We start from the raw sequence: 15,017 nt of genomic DNA on the forward strand, positions 1-15,017 counted from the left end.
AAATTCAGAAAAAAACAGAAAAGAAAAAAAAAAAAAAAATCCGCCCGTACCCGGGATACCCGTACCCATCAACCCGCAACGGGTACGGGTAATAAACGGGTAGGGTAGTGGTTTTGGGAAAACTACCCGTCTACCCGTTGCGGGTTGTACCCGTACCCGTCCTACCCGTCTACCCGTCCTACCCGTTACCCCTAACGGGTTACCCGGAACGGGTCACGGGTAACCCGTTAGCAAACCACTAGATATGCGCACCAAAATTATTTTTTTTTAGATTTTTTATTATTTGGTGTCCATTCTCAGTGTGTGCACCCTTTTTTTTACTTATGGACTAAATTTTTTTTCTGTTATGTGTATAATTTAATTAATTTTTAGGCTTTTGGAATATATGCATTAGAGTTGATAAGTGATGACCAAAATGTTGCTAGTTATGTAATTTCGAGGAGGGTTCAAATGTCTCCTTTTTTGTGTCTTCATCGTGCCTTCATTTTTAAGAACTTTAATAACTCAAAATTTAAAACTTAAAAGTCAAAATAAAATCGTTGGATGATCTACATCATTTTATCTATGCACTGTAAAAAATTATGACATTTTAACTTTATTTTGGTTGTCATTAAAAGCTTATAAAAACGTACTAATGTGGATAATTTCTAAATGTTGATTTTTCAAATGATTAATTTACATAAAAACAAAATCAAAATGTGATATTTTTTATGAGCACATAGAGAAAATAACAAAGATCACATCTAACGGTTTTTATTTTGGCATTTATAATTTAAATTTTGATTTATTAATACTTTTAAAAATAAAGATATGGTGGAGGCATTTGAACCCTCCTCTATAATTTTTGTTTCAAATTGAAGCTAAAATTTATAATCAGATGCAAGTAATTTAGTGGTGATTGAAGAGCTTAAAAACTGTTTTAAAATACCAAATGGAATTTTGTTGAGATGCTATGCAAAGTAAAAGTTCTCGTTACTTTGTGATGAAACCTGGATTTTTTTTTAATTCAATGTGATCTATAAGTTAAAATCTTGTTGGAGACATAATTTTATATTTTTAATACTTTTTGTTAGATACGAAGAAAATCATTTATATTGAAAATTCGGTAATATTTTGTCCAATTGATTTTCTCCTCCCTAAAAAAAATTAGAAAATCATTTATATTTCAACATGTATGTTATATTGACTACTTAGTATTTCCAAATTGAGAATTGACAATAAATATCGGAAATTATTTTATTTTGCACAACACCACAATACAACTATTTTTAAGTACAATTAAATTATATGAAAATCGAGGCACAACTAATTTAAGACTAATCATATGTTTAATTTTTTTTTTATGAGGATGATTGAAATGCATCGTGTCATTTGTGTTTTATCGCGTCTCATATTTTTTATCTTTATTTTTAAAGTATAAATAGTTAATCTGAATCAATCAATATAATCTCTATATTTAAATGTACTTGGAGACCAAATTTTTTATTATTATTTTTGTAGATAGTTACAAAATTGTTCTCTTGACCATAAAAAAACAGTGATTATGTATCTATTTAAAAAAATTCGTAATTTTTTTTAAAAAAAATATATAAAATTTGATCTCGAAGCACAGTGTAATATGGAGATCATGTTTAGATTTTCAAAACAAAGATGAAAAAAATACGAGACATGAAGAACGAGAGACATTTGTATCCACCTCATTTTAATATATTTATTCTTATCTTGATTCCAAAAAAACGTCACCAGAAATTCCGAATTGCAAAAGGTAAAGCAGTTGCGAATTGATTCCAATTATTTTTATTTTTTAGGAACCAACACTTAATTATTTATAGATTTCTTGTGCGGAAGTTGTGGAATTTTTTTTAAAAACCATAAATAAAAAAATATATATCTTATCAAACCAAGTCTTTGGTTTTTACAAAAATTATAAAAACTGAGATGCCATTTCGATCCGAATATTTTTTTTTAAGCCGAATTGACATTTCGGTCCAAGTCGTTTTTACAGATTTCGAAAAAAAATAGGTTGAAAAATTGCGAAAATACCTCGGACCAAATTGCCATTTTAGTCCAAAAAAAAATGAAACTGAAATAGCATTTCAGTTTTTATGATTTTTGTAAAAAAAAAGATAGTCATATCCATTTCATAAAAATCTTTTTTTTTTAATTATGGTTTATAAAAAAAAAATTCGAAGTTGTGGGTCCAGCTTGTGCTGAACCAATCAGCCTAAACAAAGCAGTAGGCTGTGAACCTAACCTGTGACCGTGAGCTCTGAGACATGAGTGCTTCTCCACTGGTAAAACATTTTTAAATTTGGTTTGCCTCATAACTTCATAAGTCAGAAATCTAACATTGCAGCCTTTTTCCTTTGTCTAAGTCAGAAATCTAACATTGTAGCTTTTTTCCTTTGTCCATTGCAAGCATAGTAAGTTAGTAACAAATGAATGATCTGGGTTTTAGTTCAGTAAGGTCAAAAATCTGTGATTCAGAAATAATTCGGGATTATTCCAATCAGAAATCTCAGTCCTACAAGAGAGCAAAAAACAAAAACAAAAATGTTGTGGAAAAAATTCGCAAATTATTCAAGTTTAATTCGGTCAAAATTTGGTCAACACATCTTAAAATGAATTATCTGGGTTTAGTTCAATAAGGTCAAAAATCCGTGATTCATAAATAATTCGGGATTATTCCAATCAGAGATCTCAGTCCTACAAGAGAGCAAAAAACAAAACAAAAATGTTGTGGAAAAAATTCGCAAATTATTCAGGTTTAATTCGGTCAAAATTTGGTCAACCGAATAATTTGACATTCGGTTTGACATCACAAAAGAAACGAATTATTCGGGTTTCATTAGCGAATAATTGAGGAATCTTGTGATTATGATTGCAGGAATAAAGATGAAAAAATTGTACAAGGTGGTGAGTTGAGATATGTTATCATTGCTTGTGTTTGATTTGATACAAAGTACAACATTGATTGTGATCTGATCTCATTGAAGATACCGTATCAACTGCAGGGGCATGAACAATTATTTTTAAAGATTTTTTTAAGATGATGATCTTTGCTGTTAATGGATGCGTATCTCCATTCCCCATTGGGAAATAAATCAGCCGAAATTCTGAAATCGGGTACTGTTCACTCTGAAATTCCTGCAATCCAAAATCCAGCCATCGAATTTTTTTGAGAACGCATCTCGAAACAGATGGTTTTCCTTGCACGTCTCTCGAAACAGTTCGACGGCTGGATTCGGATTGCAGGGATTTCAGGGTGAACAATACTGACCTCGGATTTTAACAGATTCGGATCCTCCCCATTGGATAAGAAATAGCGATTTTTTTTTACAAACCATGATTAAAAAAAAAAGTTTTTTATGAAACCGACATGATTACTTTTATTTTTACAAAAATCATAAGAACTGAAATATCATTTCGGTTCCGATTTTTTTTTTTAGACCGAAATGGCAATTCGGTCGGAGGTATTTTCACAATTTTCTAATGTATTTTTTTTTCGAAATCTGTAAAAATGGCTGGGACAGAAATAACAATTCGGTTCCAAAAAAAAGAGGACCGAAATGGCATCTCTATTCTTATGATTTTTGTAAAAAAACAGATCAATCAAGTTGGTTTGGTAAAATCTATTTTTTTTTATTTATGGTTTCTAAAGAAAATTCAAGAAATAGCAATGTCTTGGAATATTATTTTTTGTAATTGTCAAAATTTTCTACATCAATTACAGAATTTTTTTTTATCTCTGATATTTCAGTTTTTCTAACATGACAGAAACAAAAAAAATCAGAATTAACAAAAAGAATAATGTTTTTGTATTTGCAGCATGTAGATGCACTTGCAAAGTAATTGTGTAAAAAGTATGTAACACTTTTGTAGAAATTGCTAATTAATAAAATTGTTAAATGAATAATTGATCTCTTCAACAAGACTATAATTATGTGAATAAAGTAATCTCTCCATAAAAGAAATCGTTGATTGGAAACTCGTCAATTTTTTTAATAAATATATAATATTTATAATTTGCAATACTGAGACCGAAAAAAAAAAAAAAAAAAAAGTCTGCAACCTACATATGCTGGAAGTATGGAACACATCTTAAAAATTAAAATAATGGCATTTCCTGTTGACATTTAATAGATTGAATTGAAAGAAGATAAGAAGGCGTACTCTCCTCAGACCTCACTGTGCTGCTGAAATTAGGTCAATCTCTTTTGGTACTTTCTCCACGTGAACCCTCTATGGCTGTATCTCCTTGTTTATTTCTCTCTAATTAATCCCTTCTTAATCCCTTCTCAAACCTTGCTCATTATGCTTATATATATATATATATAGAGTTAGGCTGGGGTGCTATGGATAGCATAGTGGCCTCTATGCTACGGCTCAATATTCGAGTTTTCAAAATCCAAACGGTCGATCCGAACCGTTCATCTTATTCTCCATATTAATATCTGCTTGGAGACCAAATTTTACATTTTTCTGAATTTTTTTACTATTTATTAAGTATTTTACAAAATTGTTGATCCAACGGTGGCTGCACAAAACAGTAAAACCGTTGGATTAGCGATTTTCAAAGTGGCTTAATAAATAGTAAAAAAATTCAGAAAATTATAAAATTTGGTATCCAAGCAGATATTAATATGGAGAATAAGATGAACGGTTCGGATCGACCGTTTGGATTTTGAAAACTCGAATATTGAGCCGTAGCATAGAGGCCACTATGCTATCCATAGCACCCCAGCCTAACTCTATATATATATAGAGAGAGAGAGAGAGAGATGGGCTATGGTGCATTGCAATGCATGAACCCCCTTATGCATTGCACTATAATCACAGATTTAAAGTCCAAACGACCGATCCGAACCATTAGATGTTTAATCCATATAGAAATGTGCTTGGAGACCAAATTTTACATTTTTTTTAATTTTTTTACTATTTATTAAGCATTTTTGAAAATTGCTGTTTTGCTGTAAACAGTAAAATTTTCTGGAACATCAGATCAGCGACTTTCAAAATTGCTTAATAAATAGTAAAAAAAATTCCAAAAAATGTAAAATTTGGTTCCCAAGCACATATTAATATGAAGAACAAGATGAACGGTTCGGATTGGTTGTTTGGACTTTAAATCCATGATTTAGAGTGCAATGCATAAAAGGGTTCATGCATTGCAATGCACCATAGCCCATCTCTCTCTCTCTATATATATATATATATATTTTTTTTTTTTAATTAATATGCAAAATATTTGTTCATCGAAGAATACGAGGTTTGTTTCAAATTTCAATACATCATGTTTTAGTGAATAAAATTTTAAATTAGAAGTCTTTTTAGTTTTTACCATCCGATAAACTAAAGCCAATATTGAAAACTAACTATACTGAATTATTATTTTTACCACATTTTGTAAATAGGAGAGAAAAAAAAATGCCAGATGTTTGGTCAATGTTGATTTGTTAGAAATGTGTCCGACAGAATATATTGAGTCATAATTAATAATTAATTAGTAAAATTATAATATAGATTATGTTTTATTAGTTTGCATCAAAATATGGGCCTAAAATATATGTTCTCTCTATGATAGATATGATATGATCAGATAAGATCTATTTGATTAGGTGCGAATGAATGGGTGCCAACCAACTGGTGTATTAGTCTATATATATGTGTTAGTATTTTATTTTTGGCTATTTAGTTCATTATCCGAAATTACACGGAAAGAGAAAAAGAGACATAAATATAGAAGAACAATATTTTCATTTTTATTGGATTATTTCGAAAATCAGATCTGTCTGAATTCGCACCACTTCATAAACCGAAAGAAAAGAGGAAAGACTAAGAGGAGACTGAGTTGGCGTAAGCACTCCAACGGTCCAACCTACAGTTGTTTAGAAACATATTCACGTGGATACCGGTAGAGAAGTGGCTGCTGTTGTTGTTGCGTGGATCCGACACGAGTTGTATGAAGTGAAGAAAGTTACTGTTAGGACTTGAAGTTTCCGCTGCGCGTCTAGTGATATACTCCAGTGTTGTAAAAAACGTCCGTTTAGGCCGATTAATCAGCCGATTAGTCGTTGGCGGTGACCAAACCGTCATGGATTTTTCTGACTAATCGACCGATTATTCCTGATTATTCCCGATTAATCGCTTGGCGGTACCCTGTCCGTCCAACGACCGCATGTCATTATTTACAATACTGATATACTCTATATTAATCTTGAAATCAGTTTTATATATGAATCCTGGTTTTCAAATAGTGAACAAATCATGAACTAAATCAAACTGTTACACATATAACCTATCCGAAACCTAAGATGATTCTCATCAATCAGATATATATTGTGATGGGTGCATAAATATAAATATTGTCAGATATTTTATTAAATTCAAGTCATCCGATCAAATTAATAATGGCAATCCATATTTTTTTTTTGTTTATTGAAACTCGGCCAAAATATATTACATATGGATGTATTCCACATTCATATCCATATAGACATGAGATGATACTTATGCTAGCATGCATAACGAGAATACTAATTAAATAAACAGGGACAGCTAGTCAACGTATTTGTAAATTACAAAAAAGTTGGGGTGTTAATAGAAAGGGTTGTAGTCTCTAGTTGAAAATAGAGAAAACTTGAAGGTCAAATAAAAGATAAAAGAAGTTTTTTTTTTTCTTTTTGAGGGAAAAATCCGTAGGCATCTTGTATAGGTACGGCTGGTAACGAGCTGGCTCGGTTTGAGCTAGATCAAGCTTATGGCTTGTTCGTTGTAGCAACAAGTGAGTCATGAGCGAGCCATCATTCGAATTTGAACTGAAAAAGTAGCTCGTGGCTCGCTTGTTTTGGCAATGAGCAAGCCGAGACAGCTCGTGAAAACTCGTGGGTCAAAAGTCCAAATGTATTATAAAATCAACTACCATAAATTAAGTTTGTAACTAAATTAATACATACTAAAATACAAAATCTCCAAATTCATACAAATATAGATCACAAAATAAATTTATGCATACTAAATTCGCACAAATTCATACCAATTCACAAATTCATAATTGGACCGAGCTGGCTCAATCGTTAGCTCACAAGCGAGCTAGATCTCAGCTCAAACTCGTTAATTTTGGATCGAACTAGTAATAAGCTGGTTAGTTAATAGCTCAATACAATAACGAACAAGTTATTAATGAACGAGTCACGATCGATCCACGAACTACAAACTTACAAACTTTTTTGCCACTTCACCAGTCATCTTGAGGGAAAAGCTCGTAGGCATCACGTATTTGTAATCTTCCATCGCCTTATATTATTTCCCTTATTGAGAGATAAAATAAGTAGACGGGACGACAACCAGCAAAACGCCAGAGAGAAAGCCTTGATAGGTGTAAAAGCGGATGGAAGTTAACACTAATATTTATTTACTTTTTCCTTGCTGATTGCGGTTGACTACGGTTAACCGCAACATTGTCGACGGATCACCGTTAAATTTCACCGTCAGCGGAGAACAAGGAGATCTAACGACCAAAGATGAATTGCTTTGTCCAACCAGTTGTAGAGGATCTACAATTTGTTTAACAGCAAAGCAGCGCCATGCCACCATGTCTTCTTTCCGTCAGCTGCTAGATTGATTCTTCTGACCGCTGCGACGTCTGTTTCGCGTAGCCTCGTAGGTGCCCATTATCCAATTTACATACAAGACAAATTTTTTTTATATACCATGATTAGAAAAAAGATTCTCGTGAATCCAACGTGATTATTTTATTTTTTTTATAAAAATTATAAATATCGAAATGCTATTTTGATCTCGAATTTTTTTTGAGACTGAAATGACAATTTGATTCAAGATATTTTTACATTTTTTTAACATTTTTTTTTCAAAATTTGTAAAAATGGCTGGAACTAAAATGACATTTCAGTTCTTATGATTTTTGGAAAAATATATATATATTTCCACTTGTTTCGGTTGAAAATTTATTGATTTGTTTTATAATTTTCAATAATAAAAATGATAACTAATAATTTAAATATGTTAGAAAGAATATAAAACAAAATGGATAAAATATCAATTATAAATGTAGTAGGACTGCAAAACTTTTTTTAGGCAGCATTTTTTTTTGTTGTAAAAAAAATTAAACTATTTCTTGGTGTTTTACTAGAAAAAATAAAAATATTTTAGATCTGAATTATTGATCTTGGTTTAAATGTCACTTCTAGCAAATAAATAAATTATTGTCAAATCAACTCCATCTATTTTGAAAAAAAATGATTTGCTATCATTACGAAATGTCGAATCAATTTTTTTTTCAAAATAGATGGAGTATCTTACAATTTGAATGTGGATCACGATAATCTCTTTATTTACTTAGAAGTGACTTTTGAACCGAGGTCAATAATTCAAATTCAGAGCATTTTTATTTTTTCCAGTAACACACTAAGAAATAGTTTTTTTTTTTTTTACAGCTGGACAAAATCCTGTCTGAATAATGTTTCAGAGTCCTTCTTGTACATCTAAATAATAAAATGTTTTATTTATTTTGCTGTTCTTTCTATTTTGAAAAATTATTAAACAAATTAATAAATTTCACCAAAATAATTGATTTTTAATTTTATTTTTGCGGAGTCACAGCGTGAAATGGTGGTTCTCCAAGAATGAGGCTGCCATTTCACGTTGCGCCTCTGGTAAATATGGAATGGTACACAAAAAAACAACGGTCTTTTGGTTTTTGTTTTTTATTTTTTGCTGAGAATATATTAAAAATTTGGGCACCTAAGCATATAATATTCAAATCATTTATTATAAAAGTTACTCGCTTCTCACAGATGTATTGTTATATTTATATATGATCAACATAAATGAAATTAAACATAGAGACAGACCAATGGTTCGTAAGTATCTTTTTTAAGAGAATTCATATTTGAACTTCATTAAAATGCAAGAACTATTTTACTACTGGCCTCGTAGTTATTATTAATATTTCATATAATTATTTATTATATCGATATTAATATTTGTTTATAATAAATATTTTCCATACTCAAAATTTGAGTTACCTTAAGGTGATATAAATTCTACGAGAGAGGCTATGGTAAATATGCCTATTGCACAATGGTTCGTGTTATGAACTAATTTTTTCGTTTTTAAAATCCAAACAGTCAATCTGAATTGTTGAATACAATATATATATGGAAATGTAACTACAAACCAAATTTTACATTTTTAAAATTTTCTTACAATTATTTTAAATAGATAGAAAATCACTTGATTTGAAAATTATGGGCCAAGTAGTTTTCTACCTATCTAAAACATAAAAAAAAAAAATTTAGTCTATAAGTACATTTTAATATAAAAATTATGTTTAATAATTCAAATCAGTTATTTAAATTTTAAGAATAAAAATATAAATAAATCCATAGCAAGAATAGAATTGATCTTACCATATCACCGTATCATCACTCAAATTCTATTATCGAAAACGTTAAAAATAGATGATTTGTCAATTTGTCATTTTTAATGATTCAAATAGTAAAAAAGCAAAACCTCTTCAACCACAAAAAGTGAAAACTGGACCATATCCGGGTTGGTGGACCCACCATCTAACGACTACAACAGTAAGAGGCGTGAATGACAGGGGACCCATATCATATCTCTCTTTATAAAAGTTGTATTTCCCGCCGATTCAGCGCAAAAGCAAAACATTTATTAGTTGCATTTGCATAGATTGAAAAGAGAAAAGTTGAAGCATGTAGGATGGATTACTGTTCTCTTCTGTTTGGTCTGAGGCTGAGCAAAGCAAATGCTGATGTTATACAGCTTTGTCTGGTTTGGTGCTAAAGAAATTGGATCATCTCCAATCTCGGAAGCATCAATACAGAAATAGATTGATCTGGACCGTCTATTTTGAATCTGCATGACGATCAACCTGTGAATTTCCGTGCAAATATATTATAGGGGATGTAGCGAATCCGACGGGAGCTGCCGAACTTGTACTTTTCTCCAATAATAATAAATAGCGACAAACAGACGAACACAAGAATACAATTGTATAATGCTAAGGCTTACGCCAATAGCTGGAAATCTTTCGCTTAGGAATCTTTTGCAAATATTACCTCGGGCAGATACGCAAATCACCATATTTACACGAGCAAGCAGTAACTATGTTTTCTGAGAAATTTTTTATTCATAGAAATTATAAAATTCGTACATATAAAAATAAAAAAAATATCTCATTTGTATCAAATATATTAACATCAGAATCATTGAGTCCGAATTATAAATTGTTTTTTTTTAAATAATAATTTATAGATCAGACTTAAAAAATAATTGATTTTATAGGGCACAAAACCTTATGTATCTGTAGATATAGAGGACTTGTACCGCAGAAAATTAATTAGAAAATTTATGGATCTCATTCAATGATTCCGATTCATAAAGTGGTTAATTTTCTGCGGCACAAAACCCTATGTATTCGTAGAAAACCAATTATTATGTAAGATTTTGTGCCGCATAAAATCAACTCCTTTATAGATTGGAATCATTAAGTCTGATTCATAAATTTTTCTTTTTTCCACTGTCACAGTTCAAAGAAAAAAAAAAAAAAAAAACTATGGAGCGGACTCAATTCCGATCTTACTATATTTAATACAAACGGGATACTCTTTTTATATTTGTATATCCGAATTTTATAAATTTTATGAATAACAAATTTCATATTTTCTGGAAGAAGAAAAAAAATATATTATTTGTTAGATGGTGGTTAGGTAAGATTGTTTTATCCGCGCATGCATATGACAGCTCTTAATTGGCCAACTGAACCAATCATATCATCATTTAATCAAATTTCATTTCATTCTTTCAATGTCACGGTAGCTATCTGATTCTGATCTGGATGTTTAGTTATAGGTCTCTTTTCCTCGAACAAAAATAAAAGGGTATCGTTCCTCCACACCCTTTAATTTGTGTCACATCATTCGATTTTGTCGATTTCAAATGCATATAAGATGCCGAAATCTGTAACTGTCTATCCTTCGCAAAAAAAAGTGCATATTGATCCATGATCAAAGAATATTTTAACATTGTGCCTCCAATTGGTATATAATTGTTATAGACAATCTATTATTTCAGACTGCAATTGCATGTAGACGTGCACTAGTGGTAGATAGAGTGGAAAAATGACACGGCAGAGCCGGCTTCGTCACGGTTACGACACGGCACACATGTCAGTTGCGTGCTGTGATTCTCGTGTTCCGTGCTGTGATCATCTTTTGAAACTTTAGCACGGCACACCACATGAAAGATCTAGTCACAGCATGATACATCATGTAGTCATGCGAGACACGTGTAATTATAACCATTAGATATTAATTAAATGATGAATCTTAAATAAACTAACTTAAATTATGATTAAATGGTAACGGCACGTTTGGATACGGTGTGACCATTCGCGTGTTGTGACCACCCCTCGATATTTTAGTCATGGAATGACACCTTACTTGAAAAATTAACTCGATCACGACACGACATGACACGAGATCAAAGTCACAGCGTGTTAGTCACAGCACGTTTTTTCCACACTAGTGGAAGAAAACAGAAGGAGCTGCTGCAATCACAGGTGAGAATAATTGTTTTCCATATAAATAAATTTCTTATGCATGGTGCTGTATTTTCACCATAAGTTAACTATATTAAATTATTTTCCTCTTATACAAAAGTTGGGTCTTAATTCAGAGCCTTAATAGTCATTACTTTTTAAATTTCAAATATCTTACATTGATACCTTTCAAAAAATTAGAATGTCAATTTCAATGCCTTTGAAAGCTGACAATGCATTCAGGCAAAAGGGGTCATGATCTGAGGTTTAATCATTTCATTTTCAGTTTAATTTTTATCTAAGTACAAGAGGACCAAAGAGTAAGGCTAATAAAACACAGGGTCATAATAGAAAAGAATATCAACAAAATCTCATCCGCGAATTAAGCCAAAATCCAGTCAACACCCATCAGAGAATCCAATGAGTGCTTCCAAGTTGTAACCAATTTTTTTTTTTTTTTTTAAATAAAAAAAAAGTTGTAATCAAATTTGGGATTATTAATGTTTCTACGTCTAATTACAGGACTCCGTCAAAAAAAATTTATTCAAAACAACTGGAATTTTTTTTTTGTGATAAAACACGTTGACTATTTATAATTTTATACACAACAAAAGGGACGACTATTTCAACAAATAATTAGAATTCAAGCAAGATGTGGTCAATTAAAGCTGAGTCTATTTTGTACCTAATTTGACAAATGTGTCAAATTTGGTTTCACAAGTATTACTGAATAGGTACTATTGTGTTATATTTGTTCAAATGCTGGGTAATTAAAAAAATGAAAATATATTGGATCCACATATTACGCTAATTCAACCTTTCAATTAAATATATATATCAGACAATTTTTGTTCTATTATATTTTTTATTAAACAATTTCTGTTCTATTATAAATAGTGAAAAATCAGCACCTCTTTCATACTATTTGAAATTAGTTTCTGCCACACGGTGCATTAATACTGACTGAAAATGGGCCCCACTCGATGTTAAGGTAAATTGTGCATTTGCAATTTATTTATAAAAGAACAGGTCCCTTTTGCATACATGCTCACGTTGCGACGCGTTCGCCAAAATATAGGAAAAGTCAAAGAGAGAAATTTAAAGTTGATACCCCTCTTAATTCACAATTAACATAATACTAGTTCAACCCAACAAATTATTAGGCCCTTTTCGGCGAAATACTGTTCATGTGGGGAAAAAAAATCAGTCTGATTGAATTTTTTTTTTCTTACGTAAATAGTAAAAAGCAGACTAACCCATTCCTATTCCTATTCCTACAGATCTACCGAACATGCCCTTAACGAATACGGCTAGTATGACATTGGTGTCATATGACTCTAACTTCAAACGATTAATCCAAACCGTTCAAGCCGATTTACTTTATGAGTGATGTTTATATGCAATTTTTTATATTTTCGAGTTATTTTAGTATCAATGAATGTATTAAAATTAACTTAAAAGTCACTCGTTTGACCGCTTGATTTGATACTAAATAAATTCAAAAATTTATAAATTTGCATGTAAACACAGCTAATGAAGTAGTTTGGTTTGAACAGTTTAAATTCATAGTTTGAAATCGATTCAATAAATTTTGAAATTGGTGTTATATAAACTTAAAATTACACTGATGTTATACTAGCGATACTCATGATAAAAAAATTCAGTACTAATAAAAATTCTGGCTTGTTAATAATGCTGACTCCTAATAAAAAAATTGACATGCATACAGCTGTTCGTTGCTCACTTGCAGACTTGCAGTTACATTTCCAGTCGTAGAATATTATAATATACATAAATAATAAAAAGTTCTTATTTATAATAGACTAGACATTAAATTTTTTATTCAAAAGATGCTGAAATTCAGTACTATATTAACAACAGTGTTGGTCGAATTGGTACATGAGACCAATGCACGACCCCAAATGAGTGATAGTGCGAAAAGTACGAGAACAATGTTAACTGTTATATCAAATAGTGTAATTTTTTATTTTTCTTACCTTTTTGAGTTAAAAATAGTGTAAATGCTGTTTGAAGAATTAAACTATGATATTTTGTAAAGTGCGAATCGGTAAGTATTATGAATTTATATTTTTATTTTTAAAGTACAATTTGTCGATCTGAATTATTTAATATAATTTTTATATAAAAATGTACTTTGAAAACAAATTCTAAATTTTTTAGATTTTATTCGCCGTATTTTAAAATATGTAGAAAATTATTACTTTTTGACAGTTAAATTTTTTTTAGCTTAAATAATTTCTTATCTATCTAAAAAAATAATAAATTTGGTCTCCAATTACATTTTCATATAGAAACTTTACAAATGAAGATATTGAACTGTGGGTGGAATTTCTCTATTCCATACATATCTATTGCAAAATTATTATGGTTAGTAGAACTATTTTTAGAGTAAATTAGAATAGTATCACTGTACAAGTTTTGATATTTATTAAATCTCAACATCTACATTTATGATATTATTAGAGTCTCTAATATGATGTGACATGTTATAATTCAGTTTCAGAGACATGAGAGAGTTTTTTATTTAGAAATTATGCAGTAAAGTTTATTATTAAAAAGATATTCATAAACTCTACGCTGGTAAAATAATTAGTAGAAATTGTTTCTCCTATTGTTGACATTGCTTAATAGAGCCAAAAATTTTAAATATACCATACCCCAAAAAATAAATAAATCAAACAACCATATTTTCTGAAAATTTCGAATTTTGACACGGCCGCATCTAGAGGATGAGGCCCATTTTTTTTTCCTTCTTGTGCGGTAGTTCAATCTGAACGGAAAAAGGGGTGGCTGCATCTAGGGGATGCAGCCGTGTCAAAATTCGAAATTTTCAGAAAACGTGATTGTTTAGTTTATTATTTTTGGGATATGGTATATTTAAAAATTACGCCTTAATAAAGACTCTAAAATTAATTTTAAATATATAAAAATTAAAAACTTTAAAAACCTTAATTTATAAAAAGATGTTAACAATTATTTAGAAAATCATCCTGTAAAAAAGAGAAATGTCATATTTGATATTGGATAATTGAACTGGACTTAGCCCACCTTGCTATGTCCTTAATGTTCATGTTGGCTCACAAACAAATTCTATTGAGCCTAAAAAAAAGTTACTCGAGTTAAAATTTATAAGATAGGAAAAAAAAAGAAAAGAAAACAAATTTGAACTACAACATTTTCACCATAAACTAAACAAAAGTTAGCCACTTCTTAACCCCTCCACAGCAATCACTATTGAATTCATATTTTAATAGAACAAAACAGGTTTCTTTTAATAGAACAAATGAAGGGGTAAGCGGTAAAAAGAACAAAACAGGTTTCTGGGCCAGCTATAGATTTGCAATTTAGCATCTCCGAGTTTCACAACCCGCCTTTGCCTTTTGGCTTTTGCCTCCCTCTTCCCTCCCTCTCT

This window comes from Carex rostrata, chromosome 19, assembly GCF_964058835.1.
Source record: "Carex rostrata chromosome 19, lpCarRost1.2, whole genome shotgun sequence".
Lineage (NCBI taxonomy): Eukaryota > Viridiplantae > Streptophyta > Magnoliopsida > Poales > Cyperaceae > Carex > Carex rostrata.